The sequence below is a fragment of the Mirounga angustirostris genome, unplaced genomic scaffold, assembly GCF_029215605.1.
Source record: "Mirounga angustirostris isolate CCGP_5_RB_7025 unplaced genomic scaffold, mMirAng1.0.hap1 SCAF_5, whole genome shotgun sequence".
NCBI lineage: Eukaryota > Metazoa > Chordata > Mammalia > Carnivora > Phocidae > Mirounga > Mirounga angustirostris.
This window is the reverse complement of record NW_026991713.1, coordinates 133,985,655-134,013,208: the sequence shown is the minus strand read 5'-3', so window position 1 is coordinate 134,013,208 and position 27,554 is coordinate 133,985,655. Positions and strand designations below refer to the sequence as shown.

Sequence of the window (27,554 nt, the reverse complement as noted above, 5' to 3'; positions counted from 1 at the left end):
CCCCACTCCAACAATACTCAGTTTGTTTCCTGCGACTAAGAATTCCTCATATCAGTGAGATCATATGATACATGTCTTTCCCTGACTGACTTATTTCACTCAGCATAACACCCTCCAGTTCCATCCACATCGTTGCAAATGGCAAGATCTCATTCCTTTTGATGGCTGCATAATATTCCATTGTATATATATACCACATCTTCTTTATCCATTCATCTGTCGATGGACATCGTGGCTCTTTCCACAGTTTGGCTATTGTGGACATTGCTGCTATAAACATTGGTGGCACCTCCATTTTGAAATGACTTCCGAGGTTCTCTGCAACTGGCATGGTGGACAGAGCATTTTGGTCAAGGGCCTCGCCTGGCACTCGGAGCACAAACACCCACCGAGGGCTGGGCCTGACCCACACATCAGGCCAGCCTCTCAACTGCAGAGCCCACGGTGGAGCGCTCGTGATGTGTTGGGTGCGGGGCTCAGGGGAGCGGCCTTCACAGATGTGGGTCTCTGCCCCTAGATTGGGGCCGATCTCTCAGGTCATCTACCAAGGAAATTAGAAGGGGGTCCTGGAAGAGGTTGTATGCAAACTTCAAAGCCCTGGGCCTACCAGGTGGCGGGAATCTGCAAGTATCATGACCTTCTGGGCAAGCTCTGAGATGCATGTGTGACTTTGGGTTAGGGCTATAATGACAGAATAAATATTGACGAAAGGGTGACCAGGTAGGCAAGTGGGGGGAGAAGAGGGGCAGAAAGCTGCAGGAAGGTGAATGCCAGAAGGAAATTGATGCACTACTGAGGTCCTAAATACGAGCCAGACACGCTGTGGCTCTTTGTACCTTGAAAACCACAGTAGGAATTCCCCTGTAGCAGATAAAGTCATTATGCTAAATATTAACTGCTGCAGTGCTGAAGATTTAGTTAACCGTGTTCAGTGATCCTTAGGGGGCCCCCAAGAGGTCAGCCTGTTACTGTCATGCCCGTTTTAGGGATGTGGAATTCGAGACTCAGTGAAGGTAACTTAGCCCTTATCTTGGCAGGTAAATTTTAGTGATTCTAATCCAGGTATCTGGGACTCTGAAGTTTGCGGCCTTAACCACTATAGAATGTCCCCTCCACGTCTCCTCGGTCTTTCCCCAGTAATGTGAGTTAGCAGCGTTAAGCTGCTTGCCTGTCGGCTGGGAGGCATGGGCTAATACCTCCCAGCTGGTGGTCAGGTGGTCAGGTGGTCAGGGTCTTTAAGAGAAGTCATCAGCAGCCCATCAGGAGAAGATGGGAGCCCTGGCCCAGTTTGTGGAAATCCCCAGGTAATCTCCAAAATCTATCTGCAGGAGTTCCTTCCAAGAATTTTACTGGCACTTCCAAGAAGCAGCAGATGCACTGTGCCATAGAGGGTGGGAGGCCAGGGAGGGGTGGGGAGTGGGCAAATGGGAGCTTAGGAGGGGTTTACCTCTGAGTAAACAGAGCTGGTGGCCTCGCTCTTGGCAGGGCTGGGCGGTACCTGCATTCCTGACGCTAGACGCTCCCCACCCGTGGTCCAGACCTGCTGGTGGGGGCAACCAGCCAGCCTGACTCTCGTCGCACTTTGCCCTTGGCTCATTTAACATTTTTCTCACCAGCAGTGTTGGGAATATTTAATTGGGGATTATTTAATAAGCAGAACTGGGAAAAATAGTCCACTATTTGAGAAGAAGAAGCTAAAAAGACCATAGCATTGCACCATCCATTTGACCTAAGTGTTAAAAAATACCAAACTGTTAAAAAGGAGCAGAAAATATTGGGTGGACAAAAATCAAGCTTATAAGCAGTAAAAGAAACCACAAAGGAAATACTGATTCCACTATGTAAATATTTTAACTTCAAAGTCATTAACAATCATTGTGAGGAAAAGGAAAGCAACATGCTGAGAAATTTTACAATAAATCTGACCCCCCCAAATTATCCTAAAATACAAATTGGAAACATATCCAGAGTGATAAGGAAAACACAAGAGACTCTTCTAGATTCCTAAAGGCTTTTATTTCATCTCTACCATAAACCTCTACAATCTTTTAGACTAAAGACAGGGCAACTGAAGTCTGGTGGAGTTAAGTTCTGAAGGTTGTTTTACAAACTTCTACTTGAGCTCACATTTTTCCATACAGCATGAGTGGGCTTAGATCGGGATTTTCTCAGCCCGTGAGCAGGTCTTTACGGTCAATGCATTGATGGTTTGGGTAATCTTTTCAAGGCACTGGTTTCACCTATAGGTTCTGACATACTTCTAAGACCATTTCTAAAAGAGAACCCCCATGAAGACAACAGAAGCACCTCAAAACGTGGTACTTCTGCCACTTAGGACTAAAGAGGATTGCTTGTACACTCCTGGAGAGAAGTCTTTGGAGATATTCAATAGCTCGTGTGCCAATGGCAGAAGCCTTGTCTTTTGTGCGCAGGGATCGTTAGCCAAATAAGATTCAATGCACAGGGGAAAGTGCAGATTGGGGTGGGCTGGGTGGGGGGACTATAAGAAAGAAACCTAATGGTGGTGGGGAGGAGGGTGGGCTCCGCGGAGAGGTGTTCCCCATATACAACATGCTTCATGATGTTGCATTGTCAATGAATCCTCAATGCTGGGGTTGGATGGGGGTTACTGGTAAGCTGTCCCTTTTCAGTTCCTCGAGGCCTAAACTAAGCTGCAGGCATCAGAGTGACTCTACCTCCAACGTGTTGGATTAACTGAACAAAAGATGCCTCACCTGGATATTCTGGCAACTACATTTGGTGAGTAAAGGGGCAGAGAGGATACTTAAGGCCTAGGTGGGACTCAGTTCATTTCCAAGTCCTGACTGTGTGGTAGAGTGGGGGGCTGGGGCAAGGGGAGGCAGGCAGCCTGGTGCAATGAATTGACCAGGCAACCCCAGGCTTTGGAGACAGACGGTCTTGTGTTTATCTTTGTCCCACCACATTCCAGATGTGTGGTCTTGGACAAGTTACTTCATGTTTTTAACCTGTTTCACATTCATAAAGTGGAGAAGTTCATACATTTTTTATTATAAGATTCACCATTGATTTGTTAACTTCTCATGCAAAGTAGAACAAACCATATGCACATCCAATGCAAGACAAAATTCAATTTTTGGATGTGTTAAATGTAGACAAAATTTCTCCTTAGAAGTGAAGAAATACCATAATTACTTTTCAGTCTTTTCACGAGGACCAAATCGTATAAATGAAGAGAACTTTACAGTTCCTGGCAGGAGTGAGCACCAAAGTGGTAGCTATTAATTTAATAATGTGCACTGGGTGCTTTAAATGCAAAGTAGATATTGTTATTCCCACTTTGCAGTTGTGGAACTGAGGCTAGGAGAACGTAAGGATCCTGCTTGGGTTTGCTCAGCCACAACTGGGGGTAAGCCCTAGGTTTGTCAGATTGCCAAATCATGTAGCCTAAGAACCACACAGCTGAGCCAGGCCCTGCTGGATGAATCACCAACCACAGGACTGAGATTGAGTCCCAGGTTAATTAGTGAGCAGGCTTTTGTGTCCTAGGGCTGTGGAAAGGTCTGTGTGTGTCCAGATGAAGAGCAGATTTTCTTTAAAGGGCTGTGATTCAGGATGCTTGCAGAGCCTTGACCAGATGTCCAGTGTCCAAGGTTCTGTGTTTTGCCCTTCCTACCTCTACAAACAGAGAGTGTAGACCAGCATCTTTGGGGGTACCCTATTCCTGGGTGTCCATGAAGACTTTCCCAGGGGTATACATGCATACGTAGTTTTAGGGGAATAGGGTTCCAGATCCTCAGCTTCCATATTCACTCTTTCTAAAACAGCCTGAGAAGTTTGCTTACCTTCACAATTGCAATGGCCTTTCTCTGCTTTGCAAACAGAAGGCAAACCCCTCATCCACCCCAAAAAAGTTACTATAGTGCATTGCCAGGGCACCTAGCAGAGGGAAGCTTCCTTTAATGATCAACCCCAGCACTGTGAACCCCCAGGGATTTCTTTCCTACCCTGGCTGTCTATTAAAGGTAGAGTTCCGCTACTACTGGAATGTTTGGAATTGAGAACAGGTAAAGTACTATAAATTAGTGCAGCCAATCCTCAACTTTCTGATCTCAAGACTCTTTTACACTCTTAAAAATTATGAAAGACTCCAAAGAGCCCTTGTTTATATGGGTTACTTCTACCCATATATAGTGTATTTGAAATGAAAACCATGAAGTTTTAAAAAAGTACATGTATTTAATAATTTATTTTGAAATAACAAACTCATTACAGGTGATAAATAACATTGTATGCAAAACAACTGATTTTCAAAATAGGAAATACGTAGTGAGAAGAATGGCATTTATATTTTTTGTAAATCTCTTTCATGGCAAATTCTCATATCTGATTTGGTATTCCATCTGTTGTGATACATTTATTGCTTGTGTTGAAGTATATAATGAAAATCTGGCCTCACACAGATATGTAGATGAAAATGGGCAGAGTATATTAATTCCCTTTTTGGATAATCATGAGTATTCTTTGATCCTACACCTAAAGTGGACAGATTATAGTTTTTTAAAGTTTTGTTGGGGCGTTAGATCTGAAATGGTATCAGTGAACTTTTCATACTCTGTTACATTAAAATTCATTTGGTTGATCTTGCTCTTTGAATTAATTTTTCATCCATGCATGATTATGTAACATCCAACATAGGTCATTTGGAAAATATTGGTTCACTGAGTTATGGAGATCTTCTAAATGTTGACACATTTCAAAATGTAATATTAAAAAATCATATTGATTTAATATCCCTCTGATCTCATCAGAATAGTCTTAAAGCATTGAAAAACTATCAGTCTTGTAATGATAGATATGTTTTCTACAGTTCCTGATCTTTATGTGAAAACTCGAAATTTCCAACAAATACTGTCAGTTGTTTTCCATAGCGATAACTCATTGCATTTTTTAGAAACTCTAGGTATTATTTTTATAATTTAAACCCCTCCCTTTTTTTTGTAAAGTGGAAATCTGATAATTCCTATGCATAAATCCTTTCAATGGCTACCCATTAATTTCCCACAAAAAAAGGACAGGATGTTAGCATGACAACAAAGTCCCCCAAGCCAAGGACCCTTCTGCTTACCTCTTAATCCCTCTCTCATGACCTTCAGGCATTGTGATCCCAACTGCCACCATCCTGAGCCTTGCACTCCATTCTTGAACCTCTTCATTTTCTCTTCTCTCTGCCTGGATCAATCAGAGAAAGACAATTATCATATAGTTTCACTCGTAGGTGGAATATAAGAAACAGGACAAAAGATCATAGGGGAAGGGAGGGAAAACTGAATGGGAAGTCATCAGAGAGGGAGAAAAAACATGGGAGACTCTTAATTGTAGGAAACAAACTGAGGGTTGCTGGATGGGAGGTGGTTGGGGGGACAGGGTAACTGGGGGATGGGCATGAAGGAGGGCACGTGATGTGATGAGCACTGGGTGTTATACGCAACTGATGAATTACTGAACACTACATCTGAAACTAATGATGAACTATATGTTGGCTAATTGAATTTACATTAAAAAAAAAGATACATCCATTCTGTTGAATAAATCATTGAACAGTTTAATGGCAGACATAATGGATGGATCTTTCCTCTCTTTTTTGGTATATACATCTACCTCTATCGCTACCCAACGCTTCAATAAATATATGACTCTAAGGAGGGACTCCAAAAAAAAATAAAGATAAAAACGAAACTTAAAAAAAATTACGATCCTTACTTTACAGAGTCATTGTTTGTTTGGACTTGCCCAGGATGCCTGGGTTCTGGGGGCAACTGTTTAGTCACTAGCTATTAGAATAAAATCCATGTAATTAAGGGAATATTCATCAAGCACTTCCCATGTGCTTGCTGCTAGGGAGCTGGGCATTTGCCAGCTAGGATGCCTAGATTTCTTATACATAAAATGAAGACCTTAGACCAGTGTTTTAAAAAACTTTTTAAAAGAGATTTATTTCTTTATTTGAGAGAGAAAGAGAGAGAATCTTAAGCAGAGTCCCTGCTGAGTGTGGAGCCCAATTCAGGGCTTGATCTCATGACCCTGAGATCATGCACTGAAATCAAGAGTGAGATGCTTAAATGACTGAGCCACCCAGGTGCCCCTAAAACATTTTTATTTTTATTTTTTTAAGATTTTATTTATTTATTTGAGAGAGAGAATGAGAGAGAGCGAGAGCACATGAGAGGGGGGAGGGTCAGAGGGAGAAGCAGACTCCCCGCTGAGCAGGGAGCCCGATGCGGGACTCGATCCCGGGACTCCAGGATCATGACCTGAGCCGAAGGCAGTCACCCAACCAACTGAGCTACCCAGGCACCCTAAAACATTTTTATTTTTAAATATTTTAGATTTACAGAAGTGTTACAAAGAAAGTACAGAGAATTGCCGTACACCCCTTATTCATCTTCCCTAATGTTAACATCTTACAAAAATGTGGTACCGTCATCAAAACTAAGAATTAACATTAGTACAATACTATTAACAAAACTACAGACTTTATTTGAATTTTCCCCAGTTTTTCCTAGATGAGCTTTTAAGTTTCTTGCCAGCTTTGCAGTTCTTCAATTTCCATGAACGACACGCCTTTCACTACCCGGAATATTAAGCCCCTAATATTCCTGCCTGGGTGGGAGGTGGTTCTCTCAGTTTCCACCTGACCTGTAGGCCAGCATCATCCTGGCTCACATCTTCCTCATATGCCTTAACTACTGGGGGAAGATTTCACTTGGTTCTTTGGGTGAAGCCTGCAGGTTGAAAATATTCTCACTGTAATGCGCTGAAAAGAGTTTTTTGAATAGCACATTAGGTGACTGCCCAGCCTGGAGGGGTTCAGTTTTCGTTGTTCCAGGGAGGCTTTCCGATATGACTTGGGAGGGGGTTACCGCCACTGCGTGTCTGCGGAATGGTTGTTATAGGCAAGACTAAGGGTTGTATGTATCAGAGCTAGAGAACATTTTCAGACTTGGTGGCTCCTTTCAGAGCTAGCCATCTAATGGCTTTGCTAAGGATGCTCAGGGCCGTAAAGTTCCAAAACAGATAAGGTAGCTGTGTAGAGAAGAAAGCAAGAGCTTCTGAGAAGGAAAAAGAAAAAGGGAGAGAGAGAGTCCTTTAAAAACCACATTGTAAAAAAATAAAAACAATAAAAAAATAAAAACCACATTGTGATGTTTGGAAATGGAGCAGCCACAGGTCCCAGGATGACAAATTCAGCATCTTTTGTCTAGCTCCAAGAGTCAAGGGAAACTTGGTCCAAGACTTCTTTACTTTGTTATTAAACCCCAGAAGGCATCAGTGGGTGCAATTTCTGAGGAATGACAAGTATAGAGAGAGCAAGAAGGGAGAGGTAAACCCCCTGTGACAGCTTCAGAGAAACCCTCCCTTCCTTCTGAAAGGAAGCAAGGACATGGCCCCTCTGAGCAGGCTGCACTTTGGGTCCTGTCATTCAGATGTCCTTTGCACATGGGAGCCATAGAAGCTGGGACATTTTCCTACTGGGGCCTATTCTCTCTTTCTAATTCACTTTGCATTTCCTCACATGGGGCGGGGGGTGGGGGGGATGAGGGGAAAGAGGGTGTGACATACATTGTTATTCGTCATTTCATAACTTCAGGGCTTGGGAGTTAAAGTGTTGGCTCATTGTTTCCTCTGCTCATCAGGGGACAATGTGACCTCAGCTCAGCTCTCTGGGCCTTTCTGGGCCTCAGGTGCCACACGAAGAGCATGACACCAGGTCCCTTACTGGGACTAACAAAGCACCAGACACAGGGAGGCTAAGTGAAGCACATTTAATGACCACCAAACTCGGTTCTCCAAGGTAGCTGGACCACCAGAGGCCACAGGAGGATGGGCTTGGTCAGAGGGGAAGGGAATTTCTAGAGACACTATGGTCTCCCTGGAGCAATCTGCTTGCTCACTCCGTTTCAGAAAGACATGAACTATATTCCAATTGAGACCATGCCCAAGAGTGTGGGCACAGTACCTGGGAAAAGCTGTCCTCAGCTGGTGCTCTGGGTCAGTTGGACCCAAAATACACCTTAGCCCCAGTCAAGAATCTGGGCTTTCTTACCCAAGAACAGCAAGCAGATTATATGTGGACAAGTAATTCTTGGTCTTTTAAATCCACAGCTCACAAATGATTAGGGTGGAACGAGAAGCTGCAAAGGGCAGTTAAGGACAAAGGCCTATTACACTACTGTCTGGGGCCCCAGTCTCTCCGGGATGGCGCTATGCAGAAGTGCGAAGAGCAGGGTTAAATTGGGTTTGTTCGTTCGTTCGTTCATTCATTCATTCATTCATTCATTCATTCACTTACTCAGAATTCATGGAGTTCCTATTATGGTCCAACACTGCTACGTGCGAGGAGGAACTTTTATAGGAGATGCAGGAGAAAAGCATTAGTTCCTATCAGAGAGAAGGGTAAACACATTGTAATATGAGCTTTTTCTTCTTAGAAGCTTAGATTCTTCGAGGGCTGGGAGCTTCGAGGTGCTCTCGTTCAACTCCACGACTTACCAGATGTAGAAACGGAGGTCCACAGGGGGAAAGTAATTTCCAGCATAGGAGCAACTGGGACGAAACCAACTTGACCCCCGATCTAGCTCTTTTTTCAGGTGAGTGTCACCTTCCCAGAAAGAGAGAGAAACCAGTGCCAGATACAGAGAAGCCAGATACAGCTGCTCCCACAGCTGCTGAGTTTCCTTCCCCACCTGAAAGCTGACTCTTCTCACTCTTCTCCAAGACTCTCCTCGAGATCCTGCAGCCTCCTGCTTCCTGAGCTCGGCCTCAGCATCCTCCTTGAGTGCTTCGTGATGCTAGCTGTTTACCCTGCCAGACCCAAGCTCCCGAGTCTCCTGTTTAAAGGGTAGATTTGCCGTGTGACTTGCACCACGAAACTTGGGCAGTATTTCCCAAAGAAAGGCCTGAAGGAGTTTACACTTAGATTAAAACCACAGAACATGACCCTTTAATCTCAGAGCAGACAAGCCCTTAAAAGAATGGCAATGAGAAGTTCTCAGAGGCTCTAGAAGGCTAGAGAAAAATACATCCGTTTTGCAAAGTTGGGTGCCAAAAAGACCTCTTGGGATGGCAACCCAGTGGCTGGCGAGGTTACCTCTCCCTATGAGTCTGAAATTCGAAAAGTCCCAAACAAGGGAAGAGAGGTCTGAGGCCGTTATATAGACAAACCAGAGGCAATCTGCTTGTCTTCATTCATTGGAAGTAGACACAAGGTGTCTAAATGGTCGTCTTCATGCTCTGCTGGGCTAGCAGCGGGTCTTACCTTTTGGTATAATGTCATGGCGGGACCAGTGTTTCTATGGGGCAGAAAAGTCCAGTTCAGTCTCTGAGGGAGAAAACATGGTCAGCTCAATAAAAAAGAGGCACCATTTCTTTGACTTTGGGGTCCAAACCTTGCTCTAACATGGAAGGGCTTTGCATCTCAGACAGCCTGATTTAATTGCTGAACAAAGCTCTCTTCTTTGTGGGGAGGAAGGAAGAGGGCTCCGACAATTAGCCCTCTCAAAATGTAGGTCTATGAAACAACCGGGAGGAAACAGGCAATGACATCCATCCGCCTACTGCTTTGGGCTAGTCCAGGGGAAGGCAAAACAAAGGAAAACACATCTAGTTGGTTCAAGAGTTCAGCTCTCCATTAAGAGAAAAAAACTCTCTCTCTTTTCCTGGCCAGTCCAGTGCTCTGTCCCCATTCCACTGCTGTGATGTTTTCTCTTCCAGACCTTTCCTAATTGAACCTTTCTAGTTTTGACAGGGCTATCTCATATCTCTTCAGCAGTCAGTTTGGATGCTCAGACGGTTCTGGGAATCACTAGAAGCAAGAACTTGACGTTCTTACCAGAGAATGTATGAGAAATGGTCCCAAAGAACAAATAGAAGTACTCTCTGAATGCCTACTATGAGTTAGATGTTTAATCCTAGAACATTGTGCTGAATCTTCTCCACAGCTTTATGAGCTAGTTCTATGTTCGTTTTTCCATTTTCCATTGTTGAAAACAAGACAGCAGACCCTAAATGGAATCACTTGTGCTAAGGCCCAAACCAAGACTTAACTTAAATACAGTTTGGGCTCTCCCAGAAATGGAATCCTAAGTTAGTCGATCAGGAATCTCCTGATCAGCACTAGCTAGGTCTTGTGCCTGATAGACCCCTGCCCCCTCCTAAGGAAAGTGACTTTGCAATAAACAACATGTTTTTGCCTAGTATAACCTTGTTCCCACTCCATTTTCCTATAAAAGTCTTTCATTTTGCACAGCAACTCGGAGTTCCTGTCTATCTTCTAGATTGGATGTTGTCCTATTTGAGTGGATTTTTGTGCAAACTCTCAAAAATTGTAATAGGCCTCAGTTTATCTTTTAACAACTTACATGAGAAAAGTCTGGCTCAAAGTTAAATAATTTGAGAGGTTGAATAATTTGCCATAGAATGCACAGACTGTCATGGGTAGAGGGTGAATCAAACCAGGTAACCACGGTTACCATGTGGCTGTAAAGCCAATGTCTTTGTTGTTTTGCTGGATCCGACTTGATTAGAGAAAAGTCAGTGAGTTTACAGAAACAGGAGAAACCCTGTGGGAACAATCCTGTGAGATGGGAAAATGGACCTTTTCTTTCATTTCTGTTCTTGTGATTTCCCTGGAAATGTAGTCACTTCCATTCTCCTGGGCCAGTAGTGTAAGGTATGAATTTTTCTGGCTTGGAAATGCCATTTTCTCTCCTTTACTTGAAGTATTATATTTGTAATTTTAAAAAAAAATGCATTTTGTTCTTGATGTTGAGTTCTGAAAGACTAACTCTCTCAGGAATGTGTTTAATCAATCACCTTGAGAACATTTATTGAATCCCTACTACATGTAAAGCACTGTCTTTATTTATTTATTTACCAACCACTTTAACAGTTTTTTTAAAATTTGAGTATAATTAACACACAATGTTATATTAGTTTCAGGTGTACAATATAATGATTCAACAATTCTATACATTCCTCAGTGCCCATCAAGTGCTCATCATTAATTCCCTTTATCTATTTCACCCCATCCCCCCACCCACCTCCCTTCTGGTAACCACCAGTTTGTTCTCTGTATTTAATAGTCTTTTATGTTTGTCTCTTTATTTTTCTTTATGTGTTTTGTTGCTCAAATTCCACATACAAATGAAATCATTTGTATTTGTCTTTCTCTGAGTCACTTATTTCACTTAGCATTGTACTCTCTAGCTCCATCCATGTTGTTGCAAAGGCAAGATTTCATTCTTTTTTATGGCTGAGTAATATTCCATTGGGTATATATACCATGTCTTTTTCATCCATTCATCTATTGATGGGCACGTGGGCTGCTTCCTCATCTTGGCTATTGTAAATAATGCTGCAATAAACATAGGAGTGCACATATCTTTTTGATCTTGTGTTTCATTTCCAGTAGTGGAATTACTGGATCATATGATAATTCTATTTTTATTTTTTTGTAGAACCACAGTGGCTGCACCAATTTCCATTCCCACCAACAGTACATGAGGGTTTCTTTTTTTTTAATTTTTAAATTTTATGTTATTATATTAGTCACCATATATTACATCATTAGTTTTTGATGTAGTGTTCCGTGATTCATTGTTTGCGTATAACACCCAGTGCTCCATGCAATACGTGCCCTCCTTAATAGCCATCACTGGGCTAACCCATCCCCCCACCTCCCTCCCCTCTAAAACCCTTAGTTTGTTTCTTAGAGTCCATAGTCTCTCATGGTTCATTGTCCCCTCCGATTTCCCCCCTCTTCATTTTCCCCTTCCTACTATCTTCTTATTTTTTTAATATATAATGTAGCATTTGTCTCAGAGGTACAGGTCTGTGATTCATCAGTCTTACACACTTCACAGCGCTCACCATAGCCCATACCCTCCCCACTGTCCATCACCCAGCTACCCCATCCCTCCCACCCCCCTCCACTCCAGCAACCCTCAGTTTGTTTCCTGAGATTAAGAGTCTCTTTGGTTTGTCTCCCTTTCTGGTTTCACCTTGTTTCATTTTTCCCTCTCTTCCCCTATGATCCTCTGTCTTGTTTCTCAAATTCATGAGGGTTTCTTTTTGTCCACATCCTTGCCAACACTTGTTATTTCAAATTTTTCAATTTCTTTCTGATTCATATTGGAAGGTTGTATGTTTCTAGGAATTTATCCATGTCTTCTAGGTTGTCCAATTTGCTGGCATATAATTTTTCATAGTATTCTCTTACAATTCTTTGTATTCCTGTGGTATTGGTACTTATTTCTCCTTCATTTCAGATTTTATTTGAGTCCTCTCTCTTCTTTTTTTAATGAGTCTGACTGAAAGTTTATTAATTGTGTTGCTCTTTTCAAAGAATGAGTGCCTGGTTTCGTTGATCTGTTCTTTTTTTTTAAGTCTCTATTTCATTTATCTCTGCTCTAATTTTTATTATTTCCTTCTTCTACTGGCTTTGGATAAAGCACTATGTTGAATGCTGTGAGAGATACAAAGATGATCTATACATCCCCTGAGCCCTCAAAAGTGGGAAGGAGATAAAATAGTTTAACCCATAAAAATCTAACCTAAACCATCAGAGATCATATGAGCATGTTGAATAAGCCAGTGCTTCTTAATTTTGGCAGCACATCAGAATCACTTGTGAACTTTACCAAGTGCTGAGGTCTGGGCCTTACGCACAGAGGTTTTGTTTTAATTGGCCTGGATGCCCCTTTCCCCCTGCCTCCCCATGGTTGTTCTTTCAAGTTTCCTAGGTGATTCTAACATGCAGCCAAGGTTGAGAACCATTGAACTACAATAACCCAAACTATCTTTTCCAACTCTCAAACTGCATGTCTAAATTGATGTGAGGAAACCTTGGATGAAACCACCAAATTAAGTATTTTTATCTCAGTGAATCTTCACAGGAATTATTCATCACCTTCCCTCCATCTACTACGGCAGACCCATCCATCCACCCACCCATCCCCTTTGCCTCCAGAATGAGGTACCATCTGCATTCACAGGGAGGAGACCCTTGCCCCCTCTACAATTTAGTTGGTAGACTAGTTTGAATCCATAGTTCCCAATAGCTTTTTCACAAATATGTGTTTGTGAGTTTATCCAGTTTTCTTTTTCTTCTTCCTCTTTTCCAGGTAATTAGGGTGGGTGGGTGTCATGGTCTCTTCTACATTCCCCTAGGAAGTGGAATTCTCTTAGGTACTGGGAAGCCCTGCAAAGGGAGGCATGCAAATTACCATATGGGAAGATTCATCTGGGGGCAAAGGCAGGATGAGTTAAATTTAGGATAGCCAGGATATGGGCACGAGGGAGGATGTTGTAAGAATGGAACGGAAGTTGACAAATGAGAGAGATATTATGAGAGAAAAAGCTTCAAGTTGTAGGGAAAGATCCAAACTCTTTCTAACTCCAACGCCTGAACTATTTAGTCCGTATCCTTTGTGTAATTTGCCACAGGAAGCTACTCCCCCTGCCGAATGGCTAATATAGAAATGATGCTCTTTGGCTTCAGCTGTTATCCTGGTGTATTTGTAGAATATACTCTGGTGCATTTGTAGGATATACTTTTGGCTCTTGGGACTCCTACATTGAACTTCGTTTTATCTGAGAATGAATGAGATAGTTCAGAGCACTTATGCCAAAACTCATGGTATAATTGGTAACAGCTACCCAGAACATCCTCTATAAGTCTCCTTTGTGACTTTTTTGGTGTTGTTTGTGGTTAACAGTAGTGTATGCTTTCTGCTTGGTAATTGGATAAGTAAGCATGTATGACCTTTGTTTTAAAAAGTTTGTCTCTTTCAATTCAGTGATTCAGCTCCTAGGAATTGGTCCTAAGACATAAATGCAGACAAAGATTTATATAGAAAGTTATTTATAATATGGATAAATTCAGAAATGATTATCTTACATTAAGGAATGATATAATATACACATTTGTAAAATCATGTATATATGATTATAACAATATCTGAAACAACTAAATAGCCATCAATATGGAATTGGTTACAAAACTATGATATGGTCATACAATGGAAAGCAGCAACAATTAAAAATAATCAGATAAACATACATGTGCAGATTTGAAAAGATCTCTAGTACATATTATTGTGTTGTATGGTGTCATTTATGTCCTACATATGCTATTTGTATATGTTATGTGCTAATGCATAGAAAAAACCTTATACGTAGAGAAGGATATATATCAAACTGTTAATGGAGGTAAGTTAGTTTTGGAGGTAAAGTGGGTGGAGATGATAAAGCAGGGCCTTTATGTTTTACTTCATAAACTTCTATATTTGGATCTCTTACAAGGAGAACAATTACATCCATTACATATATAATTAAAAATGGTAAAATCTTGGGGTGCCTGGGTGGCTCGGTCTGCTTTCGGCTCAAGTGATGATCTCGGGGTCCTGGGATTGAGCCCCACCTTGGGCTCCCTGCTCAGTGGGGAGTCTGCTTCTCCCTCTGCCTCTGCCCCTCCCCCTGCTCATGCTCTCTCTCTTGCGCGCTTTCTCAAATAAATAAATAAAAAATAAATAGTAAAATCTTAAAAAGTCTTGACTTTTAGTTTTCTTCCTATGTATCTTCCCTTGAAGGTTGTCTGCTTATTGCAAGATAAAAAACAAGTTACCTTCTAGAAATCTAAAGTGGTTTCATAAAATTAAACAAATTGGGCAATTGGCTTGTGGGGAGCTGGCTACCTGGTGAGGTTGCACACAGGTGCGTTGAAGTGGATGTCTGTGGGCGGCAGGATGTGGTCTCCTAATGCAGACAGATTTGCTCCAGGTGAGGGTGATACAGTGTCATCACCAAACACCTAGGGGTGGGATGTGTTCTGTGACGTGAGTTGTTAGCTCAGAAAGAGCACCCCCGTGCTTCGTTCCCACATTCTTCTACCTGGGTCTTGGTGTAGAGAAGAGAAAGCAAAGGTGGGGCTATAGCCTGGTGGGGGGGTGGGTAGGGGAGAGCAGGGAGGGCAGTTGGTGCTCCCAAGATGAAGGAAAGAACACAATCTTTAGGCAACCTTTGGTAAAAAGTAGCATGTCTCACTTGGGACCAGGAATAGATGGTCTTTTTAATTCATGTACTTTCCTCTTTATCCCCTTCTGATGATTCTCTCAAGCCAGTCAATCTACTGTGTGCTCCTTCCCATTCAGGAGTTGAAGAACAGAATTGCTGCAGGGTCTCTGGCTCACCCGGTCCAGCCCCTGGCTGGGGGGCAGTACGTAGACAGCGGGAGAGGTGACCTGGACATCCAGACACAGAGCTCACACTCCACCCAGCAGACTGCGGGCCACACTGGTCTTCGACTGCATCTGCACTTCTCTGGTTCTCTGATGATACCTGCCTGAGAGAACCACGTTCACCTGAGACGGAGAGGAGCCTCGGAGACAGACGGGGTTTCCTGGTTCCATGGCCAGTTGGCACTTTCTCAGATCAGAGTCAGTTGTGTAAAATAGAAGTGTGCTTTTTGTGCAGACCAATTGAAGATGGTTATTTTCTATTAACCTGGCATTTTTTGCCGTTAGTTCTCTTGGGCCCCATTTATAGCTTCATGGGGAGGGTTTCCATCTATTTATATCTCCAACCCCCATTACATGAAATAACATTTAATCAACCTCTTTTAAGAAAATCAATTTTAATGCAAAAATGCAAGATACATGTTTTGTCTGGGCACGATTCTTTCAACAGGTGTCTCCTCTTACAGCGGTGTAAACTTGAGAGAAATAAAGAGTAATTTTTTGGTGTTGTTTTGGTCAGTGCCAAAACACTGTTGCCAGGTCGGGCAAACAGTGGGCAGGCTTTGCTGGGAGGCCAGAGCTAGTTGGATGTGTGGATTTCATGGGGTGAAGGCCCCATGTTTTGAACGACGTCAGTGTGGAGGACAGTGCTCTAGGTTCTCGGCCCAGAGGGGCGGCTTGGGAAGCCACAGAAAGGGACATACTGACACTTCCCCTTCAGGACCTTTTAGCTTAGCTAAGTGTGAAAAAAGACATAAAGTGACAACAGCATTCTATAATAATAATAATAATAATAATAAAAATAATAATGATAATAATAATAATAGCAGTAATCGTAATAATAATAAAAACAAAGTGTTGTCAGGTGATCAGAGGGACCTTGACATTCACCCACGTTCTCTCTGTTCTCTCTCGTGTTCCTTGTGTTTCTAATAACATTAGCAATGTTTTCTACTGGAAAGAGCCCCGGGCTAGGAACTTGGAAAGAAAGCAGGCTGCAATCTCTGACTTGCCCCTTAAATGGCCTGCTTTGGGGTAAACCACTTAAACTCTGAAAACTTGTATTCCTCACCCCACGCCTTCACAGTCTGATCGCTGGATTTCCTTCTACCACCAAGTGCTGGGCCCTCAGCACTTACTTTGTCTTTTGCTCTTTGCTTCAGGACCAAGAGGATTTTCTGAAGAAGATTTCATTCTCCCCTTCTTGGATGGTTTGGCCCAGCATCCACCCAACCAGAGGAAGTGAATGGCCTGGGACTAATCGAGGATTTTTTTTTTTTTTTCCCAGGACAGGAAGGGGTGGGTCAGTAGGAGACTGAGAGGTGAAGGTGAGTCAACCTGTTTTAAGTTTGTCATCCCTGATGAAAAAAAAAAAAAGATAGGGTCCTTGTTAGGATGTGAGTGCTAACACCCAGGGGAGATGGCTGCGTCTGTATCCAGCTGGTCCCAGGGTTGGGTGCTGGGAATCCATCTGCAGTGTTCTCTCCTATTCCACGTGGAGGCTAAGCGGTCAGGCAGCCCGGAGATGCAACCACCACATCTCTTCCCACCCCCCACTCCCCCCCCGCCCCCGCCCCATGGCTGTGTTGTAAGTGGACTGACTTCCTTTTTTTTTTTTTTTTTTTAAAGATTTTATTTATTTATTTGAGAGAGAGAGACTGAGAGAGAGAGAGCATGAGAGGGGGGAGGGTCGGGAGGGTCAGAGGGAGAAGCAGACTCCCTGCCGAGCAGGGAGCCCGATGCGGGACTCGATCCCGGGACTCCAGGATCATGACCTGAGCCGAAGGCAGTCGCTTAACCGACTGAGCCACCCAGGCGCCCCGTGGACTGACTTCCTTAATCACCCTGCGCGGCGGCAAGAGTGAGGTGGGGCTACTGTCAGGCACGTTGATGGAGATTTGTCATCCTGAAGCTTCACTTGGGACTATTCAGTGAGTGGAAATCCATAGTCAGAGATAAGGGGGGGCCTTTCAGACACTGGTAGATCAAATTCACCCTCGAGGAGAGAAAAGGAAGGAACCAGATTACTGCTGCCTTGGGTTTCGTGCCAAGAGAGAATGATGTGGAGGAAGGCTCGACTCTGGGGATTCCCTGGAGAGTAAGATAGTTTAGCTCATTTTTAAATGTTTCCTAAACAAGAGTTCCAAACAGATTTCCATACGTCCTAGCCGTTTGTTTCAAAAAGAAATATTCAACCCACGTGGAGCCCTTTCCTTTCAGGAATTCCCAGAAAATTTCCCACTAGCGTCAATAAATGAAGTCTCTCCATCATCAAGAACTCAGCTTTTTTATTTGGGACCATCCAAGGAGTTGGAAAAAGGTTTGACACTGAGACGTAAGACCCCGTAATTTCTCAAACAAAGGACTCTTTCTGAGTCATTGATCTGAAAATACGTCTACACCAGCCTCCAGGGAGGGTGTGTGATAACAACCATTGATTACTTAGGAATCTGAGAGGAGGGTGTTTCAGGAAGCAGTGTGGGCTGAGCTCTTTGATCCTAACTTAACTCCAGGAAAAATAAACACATGCACTGAGTCATTTATCTTCAGGGTCGCTAATAAAAGTAGTGGGTTGCTTGCAGGAGTGTTTACCTTCTTATTTTTAAACTATGATGGCAGGAGGCAAAACAACTGACTTGACCACCAAAGCAAGTGGGAAGAGTAGCCAGGTGGGGGGCCACGAAGGACTCTATTGTAGGAGTAGTGTGCAAATACAGTGTAGTGTAGCATGGTCTGGGATAGGGAAATTCAGAAATAACTTGAAAGTCCATTAATAGGAGATTAATTAGGTAAATGATGGCACATCCTATGCCATGGAATATTGTGTGTCATGAGTCATCTTCCTGGAATACACTCTGCAGCGACAACTTGTCTGCATGCGATTTGTTATGATTTATTACAGAAGTGTTCCTACGAGAACGTAGGAGGAGGGAGGCAGGAGTGGGAAAGGGAAAGAAATCAAGTCAGGGAGTGACTTCAGACAAATCCCAGCACTCACCTGATCCCTGTGGGGGAGCTCTGGAGTATAAATTGTACCAAGTATAAATTGCACCAAATTATACCAGAGGCAGGGGTCTGGGCTTTCATAATCCTCCAGCCCCTCCTAGTTCTCCATGTTAACAGGCAAAATGGCTCCAGAAGCTCAAGGGCAGGCTCCAGAAAGGAGCTGCAGGTGCTTATACCTAAAGAGAAGCACACATAAGCCAGGGGATGGACACGCACTGAAATGGTGGAGGGATTGGAGGGTTTGGTTAGTGTCTGCTTTACTCTTTGATTATTGAAAAGAATGAAATGCTAAGTCCTTCCATTGAAAGTTATTTATGGTAAACACTGACTGAAAAAGCAAGTTAAGAAGTAACATATTGCAGGGGTGCCTGGGTGGCTCAGTTGGTTAAGCGACTGCCTTCGGCTCAGGTCATGATCCCAGAGTCCCGCGATCGAGTCCCGCATCAGGCTCCCTGCTCAGCGGGGAGTCTGCTTCTCCCTCTGACCCTCCCCCTCTCATGCTCTCTCTCTCTCTCTCATTCTCTCTCTCAAATAAATAAATAAATAAAATCTTTAAAAAAAGAAGTAACATATTGCAGAGTGTTTCCTGGCACCAACCAATTCTCCAATACCAGCTCCAATATCCAGTGATTCAATCCAATTCTGGAGGGAGTGTTCTGTTCTGTCAGTGAAAGGGCTCAGTCCCACAGGAGCCCCCACTGCAGTCCCTGGTTGTCAGCTGTCCTTCTGGCTGACTGGCTACATATTGGGGCTCCCAGGACCCCCTCCTCAAGTTTACCAGTTTATTATAAAGGATACAGCTCAGGAGCAGACAAATGGAGGCGATGCCTAGGACAAGGGATGCAGGAAGGGGCATAGGAAGGGGCATAGTTCCCTCTCTGGGTGCACCACCCTCCCGGCACCTCTGCGTGCTTACCGACCTGGAAGCTCATCAAAGCTCATGCAAGAGTTTTTATAGAGCTCAATCTCCAGCCCCCTCACCCCTTCCCCGAGGTTGGTGGATGGAGCTGAAAGTTCCAGGTCTGTAATCACTTGGGGCCAGCCCTATCCCAAAGCTCTCTAGGGACCCTACTTATGTCACCTCGTTGGCATAAACTCAGGTGTGACCAAAAGGGGTACCTTATACATAATGAGGCGCTCCAACTGCTCAGGAAATTCCAAGGGTTTTAGGAGTTCTGTTCCAGGAACTGGGGACAAAGACCAAATTGTTTATTATACTCTACATATATATTTTGATATCTTTTTTTTGCAACATCAAAATATGAACATGATTTATACATGTATGATGAATTATGGATGCTGTTTCTTTTTGTTTAAAAAACACATAACATAACATTTACCATCTTAACTATTTCTTTTTTTTTTTCCTTTTTTTAATTCTTATGTTAATCCCCATACATTACATCATTAGTTTTAGATGTAGTGTTCCATGATTCATTGTTTGTGCATAACACCCAGTGCTCCATGCAGAATGTGCCCTCCTCAATACCCACCACCAGGCTAACCCATCCTCCCACCCCCCTCCCCTCTAGAACCCTCAGTTTGTTTTTCAGAGTCCATCGTCTCTCATGGTTTGTCTCTGCCTCTGATTTCCCCCGCTTCATTCTTCCCCTCCCGCTACCTTCTTCTTCTTCTTTTTTTTTTTTTCTTAACATATATTGTATTATTTGTTTCAGAGGTATAGATCTGAGATTCAACAGTCTTGATATCATTTTTTTTTAATAAAAAGAAATGTGTGTCTGTATGCATGTAAAGAAAAAAGTCTGGAAGGAACCAGATCCAACTGTTAATTGTGTTACCACATGAGGGGCTAGGAAGGGGGGCTGGAAGGGTAGGAGGAGATGTTCAGATTTATGAGCAAGCATATTATGCTTTATAATAGGAAAAAAATAAAGCAATGTACAAGACCTCTGTCATGTGACAATAGCATGTGCCTCTGTAGTCCATGGGCATCTCTGTCTGCAGTTCTAAGAACCAGACAGGCTTACTGAGTGAAAGGGACATAGTGATTGCTTGGTGCATATAGTGATGTTTCCCTGCAATGAACAAAACTTTGAAGTCTACAATTACATACAATACTGGACTGGAAATTGTGGCTTCAGTGGTCTCCATTCCGGATGCCTGTTTGTCATTTTAGGCTTTCTTAGGAAAACATGTTTTTAGCCTGGTGCCTCCTCTTCATGCTTGAGTCCCTATCCATTGGATGTTCATTAGTTTAGCCTCTCCTCCCCGTGGGGGGTGTGTCTGGGTGGAAAAACTACTCTAATACTCTGCCTTCAACCTGAATTGGTAGCCCTGCCAGACGCTTAATTTGTAGGTAAAATCAGCTCTCTTCCCCCTTGATGGTAGGTATTATAGATCCAGGTTGATATAAGCCCTTCCTCTGGCCAGTAAACAACCGAGAAGAACCATGAAAAGATCTGCAAAAGTGGTCACCAACATCCCTGTAATCACAAAGCCTGAAATAAAAACTTGCGTATGGTGTTCTGTTAAGTTCTGGGCAAAGACAAAATGTGTGGAGAAGTCTCTTCACTTTGGAGCTGCAAAATTTGCATCAGACCAACTCTTGTTTCAATTTATCCACCCATCCTCCAGTCCATTCATTCATCCACCCAACCATCCACTCACCCACCAATGCACTCACTTACCCATTCATCCACTCACCCACCTATCTTCCCATCCATCTACGTACCCATTCACCCACCTACTTATCTACCTGCCTATCCATCCATCCATCCATCCATCCATCCATCCATCCATCCATCCATCCATCCACCCATCCATATTTCTTTTTTTTTTTTTAAAGATTTTATTTATTTATTCATGAGAGAGAGGCAGAGGGAGAAGCAGGCTCCCAAGGAGTAGGGAGCCCGATGCGGGACTCGATCCCAGGACGCTGGGATCATGACCTGAGCCGAAGGCAGACGCTTAACCATCTGAGCCACCCAGGCGCCCCCCATCCATATTTCTAATAATTAATGAGGGACTCTCATGAGCCAGGCAATGAGGTAGGCATTATTCCTAGTCTTTGGCATTTATCTATTGCAAACACACTTAAAGCTCACCTCCAACTTTTACCTGCAGCCTGTAGCATATATAAGAAACCATTTCAGGTCCTCTGACTGCTTCCCATTAGGGTTTGTTTTCTCCTAGCCCGGGGTTCATAGTTCTGTCTCTCAGTAGTACTTTACCAGATAACAACTATCATGTACTGAATGCTCATTACCTGTCAGGTACTTTGCAAAGCTCTCTGTACACCCACCTTATCTCCTTTAATCCTTACAGTGATCCTCAGAAGTGTGCATTATCTACATTTTCATCCTCTTTATTGTGAAATACAACATATATAAAAATGGTGCCCCTAAATAAAGTATGACTCTATAATTTTTTTGAAAAGCAAAGTTGTATATATATAATGAGGTGAAAAAAAGAACATTGCCAGCACCCAGCACCTAGAAGCCCTCAGTGCTGCCCATTCCATACTTTCTAGAAGTCACCACTATCCTGATATATATGATGATGACCTCTACTTTTATTTTTTTATTTTTATTTTATTTTTTTTAAAGATTTTATTTATTTATTCATGAGAGAGAGAAAGAGAGAGAGAGGCAGAGGCAGAGGGAGAAGCAGGCTCCCCGCAGAGTGGGGAGCCCGATGCGGGACTCGATCCCAGGACCCTGGGATCATGACCTGAGCTGAAGACAGACGCTTAACCGACTGAGCCACCCAGGCGTCCCGACCTCTACTTAAAAAAAAAATAGTTTTACCATGTAAACATGCATCCCTAAACACTATAGTTTGGTCCTGCTTGTTTTGTTAAACATAAATCATATTGTATGTTTTCTTTAGTGATTTTGTTTTTTCCCTTGAACATCAAATTTTTAGGATTCACACTTACTGTTGCATTAGTTGTATCCAGTTCTCTTTCCCATTTAGTATTTTATTATGTGAATATAGCACCATTTATTTTCCAATCTACTGTTTTGGGACACTTGTGGTTTTCCAGTTTTTGGCAATTATTACAAGTGCTGCTGTGAACATTCTTGCACATGACTTTTGGTGAAAAGAGCCTGCATTTCAGTTGGATTTGCCAATAGGAGTGAAACTGCTTGGTGGCTGGCATGTGTTGAATTTTGGTAGGTGATGCTAAACAGTTTTCCAAACTGGTTGTACTAATTCACACGTCCACCCACAGTATACCAGTATGTTTGTGGTACTGCATCCAGTCTTTCTAAATCCAGCTTTTCTCATCGTTTGTAGTGACATCTCATCTTGATTTTTAATTTGCATTCCATTCATACAAATTAGGTTGAATCCCTTTTTGTATATTTTTGGACATTTGTCTATCACCTTTTGTGAAGTACATTTTGAAGTCTTTGCCCCTCTTATCAGCTTTGTTGAAGTATAATCACCTTTTAATCCTTTAAATGCTATCTTTCAATATTTTCAATGTCATTTAACTCACCAAGCTTTTCCTTTATGGTTAGCACTTTTTGTGTCCTGCTTAGGAAATCTTTCCTTACCCTGAGGTCTTAAGAATCTTCTTGCTTATTACTGTATCAGTCATGGCAGAGTTGGGAGACAGAAATGACACCATGTGCAACAGAGAGGATTTAATAAGGAGAAATGGTTACATGGATCTCAGAGCCTGAAGACAAAAAAGGAAGCTTACAGCAACAGGGAGATAATTGCTTCACAAAACAGGTGGTGCCTCTAAGACGAGGGGAGCAAAGAGAAGAGCTGGTGTTACCAGACCCTGGAACTCAGAGAAGGGATCCCACAGCAGTCTGGGAGGCAGGTGCAGGTGCCGTCCAGCTGCTGCTGCTAGCTCCCAGGGGGGCGTGGTGGGGTGAGCTGAGCTGGAGGCTTGAACCAGGCTGCAGCTGGAGAGATGCGTGCAGAACAGCACGCAGAGCTGAAAGGAGGAAGACTCTTCACTTTCTCCCGTCTCTCAGTCTCCCTCTTGCAGCCCCTAATGCAGAATCTAGCAGGAAACCAACTGGCAAAGGAGAAATGTAGAGTCCCAGCCCCCGAATCACCAAGCACAGAACAGAAGAGTAGATCTGGAGCTGAGAGACAACAGCTTAGTAACTGGCACAATAATCTTCTAGAAGTTTTATTATCTTGCCTTGTACATTTACCTTCAGTCCTCCTGGAATTGAGTTTTGTGAATGGTAGGAGTCTAGCCTCCATCGTGGCCCCCACCTCTAATTGACTCAGTATCACTTAATTGGAAGATCGTCTTTTCCAAATTGCTCTCCAAGGCCATTTTGTTATAAATCTAGAGGGTCCGTTTTAGATTCTCTATCATATTCCATTGATTTATTTATCTAAACTTGCACCAATATCACCTTAATTAATGTAGCTTTAAAATAAAGTTCGGTATCTGATAGAGTAAATCATCTCACTTGGTACTTATTTAAGATTGTCTTGGCTAGTCTTGACCCATCAGATTTCCATTTGATTCTAGAACAAGCTTTTCAATTGTCATAAATATCTTGCTGGGATTTTTTTTTTTTAAAGATTTTATTTATTTATTTATTTGAGAGAGAGAGAGAGTGAGAGAGCACAAGAGGGGGGAGCGGGAGAGGGAGAAGCAGACTCCCTGCTGAGCAGGGAGCCCGATGCAGGACTCAATCCAGGGACTCCAGGACCATGACCTGAGCCGAAGGCAGTCGCTTAACCAACTGAGCCACCCAGGCGCCCTTGCTGGGATTTTTATTTAGACTGCACTGACTCCATAGATAACTTTGAGAAAATTGACATCTTTACAGTATTGGGTCTTCAATCCATGAATATGGTTTATTCCTTCTCTTATTTCAGTTTTTAATGGTTTCTTACCATGATACTTGGTGCTCTTCTGTTAGAGGGCTCACACATGTTTTATCACCTGTAGTTTTAGGTATTTGTTCTTTTAACTTTTTATTTGCAATGATTTCAAACTTACAGAAAAGCTGCAAGGATAGTACAGAGAAATCCCTTATTCCCTTTACCCAGATTCAACATTTGAAACATATTTTGCCATATTTGTTATTCTCTCTCTCTTTCTTATTCTTTCTATAGATATATATCATTTTTTTTGTTTTCTAAATAATTTGAGAGTAGATTGCACAAGTCAGGCCCCTTTACCCATTAATATTTCCATATGTATTTTCTAAGAATGAGGAGAGTCTCTTATATAACTACGATACAGTTCTCAAGTTCAGAAATCTTAGCTTTGACTTAATTCTTTCATCTAAAGCAGTTCACCTTCCAGTTTTGTTAGTTGTGCTAGTAACATCCTTCCAGCATAGAACCTAGTTCAGAAGCACACCTTGCATTTCATTGGCATTTTGTGTTCATCTTTGATTTGGCGCAGTTCCATGGGCCTTCTTTGGCTTTCATGATTCTGACAATGTTGAAGACTACAGGCCAGTTTCTTTATTGGATGTTTCTCAAGTTGGATTTGTCTAATGTTCCTCACCTTTAGATTCAGGTTTTGCACCCCTGGCAGGAATATTTCAGAAGTAATGCGTGTCTCTCTCAGGATATTCCATCTGAAGGCACGTGATGCCTACCTGCCTCTGATTCATAATGGTTTTGGTCACCCGCCCAAAGTATTGTTCAGTTTTTCCACTGCACACATATTTTCTTTCCCCTTGAAGTTAATAGGCAGTCTGGGGGAAAGCAATGAAGCCCTGAAAATATCCTGCACCTTGTTAACTGTGTCCTTTAATTTTAGCATCTGCTGATGATTCTTGCCCAAACCAATCTTTGCTGTAATGATTACAGAAAGGTGATTTTCCAGTTCCACACTTCTTCCACATTTATCATTCAGCATTTGACTGTCAGGAAGAACCCTCCTTTCTCCCTCATTTTTTTCTTTGTTTCTCTGCTTTTTATTTTATGGGCTCACAGATTCCTATTATATTCAATGATTTATAATCCATTACTGTCTTCCTTCCTCCCCTCCCCTCTCCCCTCCCCCTCTCCTTTTCTTTTCTTTCTTTCTTTCTTTCTTTCTTTCTTTCTTTCTTTCTTTCTTTCTTTCTTTCTTTCTTTTTCTTTCTTTCTTTCTTTCTCTTCTTTCTTCCTTCCTTCCTTCCTTCCTTCCTTCCTTCCTTCCTTCCTTCCTTCCTCTCTCCCTCTCTCCCTCTCTCTCTTTCCTGATGCTCAGATTGTCCCAAAATTGGGGTAGTGAGAACATTGTTAAGCTGGCTCCTATGTCTTTGACATGTTTCCCTCTTTTTTTGAGCATTTCTTTACTTTCTGACCCAAGAGTTCATGCTCATCTGTGCCTTACCTGTCTCAGCGATGGAACAAGCCATGTCTCCAATAAACCCTTGTTCCTGGATCTGGATGGAGGACTGTTCATTGCTCTTTCAGTGGCCAGGGCTAGGATAAATATACCTGTGTGTGTGTGTGTGTGTGTGTGTAAATAAAACTATACACTGACTATAACATATCTGCATGTATATACTTTTAAGAAACATAAGTTTACATTGATATCTCCAATTCCAACTGAACCCATGGGTCACCTTGCCATCATACAGGACTGTCTACATAATTTGTGGAGTCGGGTGCAAGATGAACTGTGGGGACCCTTGTTCAAAATTTATCCAGAATTTCAGCACCAGAGAGCACTAAACCGAGCGAGGGACTCTTTTCACACAGGGCCTGTGTGACTGCCTATGTCTCACATATACAAAGTCGGCTCTGTCTTCATCATTCCATGTTTGTATCTCCCTTTTTCCATAGTAAGAATTCCCACTGGCAATATCAACACATTTACTCAAGGCTTTCTACATCATTTGGGAACCACATGCAAAATGAAGATGCCAAACCCTTTGTTCAAAAAGGGAAAAAAATGTCATGAAAGGTACTAAAATATAAAGCATGTTCTTTTCTTTTGCTATCTCCTGATTTGCCATGGTGTTTTTATCTGCTATTTAATCTCATTTTAAATAAAGAAAAATTAAATTTGAATTATTAGAATGAATTCTACTGTTCATCTTTATATCACAATGGCAATTTTAAGTGCAAATATAAGAGCATTGATCTCCGGGCACCTGGGTGGCTCAGTTGGTTAAGCGACTGCCTTCGGCTCAGGTCATGATCCTGGAGTCCCGGGATCGAGTCCCGCATCGGGCTCCCTGCTCAGCAGAGAGTCTGCTTCTCCCTCTGACCCTCCTCCCTCTCATGCTCTCTGTCTCTCATTCTCTGTCTCAAATAAATAAATAAAATCTTAAAAAAAAAAAGAGCATTGATCTCCTGAGTGAAATCCCCAAAAATCACATGATGAATATTTCCTAGTTTTAACATACATATGTATTTTGTTCTTTGGAAGAAAATGGGATGGTTGTACAAAAGTAACTCCACTGTTTCTATTCCACTTCTAGATATGCTCACATTCTAACAACACTTGCTACCTTTGGGTTACTGATGAGTGAGGAAGGACTGAGAAGAAAAGGCACTCTGGGTTGTCTGTCTCTCCCCTTCCCTTATGTCATCATTTTCAGCATATGTGGTTGGTGAATGGAGGGAAGAAAGATTATGCTTGGTCGTTAGCCTTTCCAAGGACAGACACACTGCCTTCTGTGTGCAGTCAAAACAAATTCTGGGTCAAACAAAGTGTGGTCTCCTGGGGCTCTCCCCTTACCTACCCGATTGTGGGCATTACACACTTTCTGTGCACTTTGAACCTCCCTGAATTCCCATGCGTGATGGCATTGGTTCAAAGATAAAATTGTGAAGACTTTCAAGATAGGGACAACAGAGCTTTAAATCAAGTGCAGCATCCTTCTGAGCACAGAGCCCTGTGTGACTGCACAGTGTGCAGGACTCCTGTTTTTCAAGGATTTTCCTAAGACTCCCCTTCCCACTCTTTACTCCCAAGGTCTTGAAGCGCTGGCAACAGCTTTGTTGTGATTAGGTGCATATTTCTCTGCAGAACTTGAAGTTCTTCCTGATTCTGGTAATGCTGGAGGCATGTGTGGTTTATTTCCACTCCTTGATGATCTTAGGCTATTTGGAGGAGATTATGTGGAGAGTTTTAAACTCAAGTGTCTGCTGTTATCCTGCCGATTAGGATGTGTGTGTGTGTGTGTGTGTGTGTGTGTCTGCGTTTGATGCTATTGTTAAAAATAATCTTTTCTTTTTCCAGAACAAAAGACTGTTTAATCAAAAACATTTTCTTTGGACTGGATAACACATTCACAAAGATCAAACATAAAGAGATAAAGGTATATTAAAAATTTCATTTTCTAATTATTTACTGCGGTTATGTAGAAATAA

The 27,554-nt window shown here is 42.5% G+C and overlaps 1 long non-coding RNA gene across 1 annotated transcript; it reads left to right on the top strand.

Annotated features, from left to right (window-relative positions):
- Positions 1 to 2,531: 2,531 nt before the first annotated feature.
- Positions 2,532 to 27,554, top strand: LOC123844249 (uncharacterized). Its single transcript, XR_010411719.1, has 4 exons — positions 2,532 to 2,760; positions 8,472 to 8,630; positions 15,192 to 16,603; positions 26,019 to 27,554. It is a non-coding gene; the product is annotated as an uncharacterized LOC123844249 (long non-coding RNA).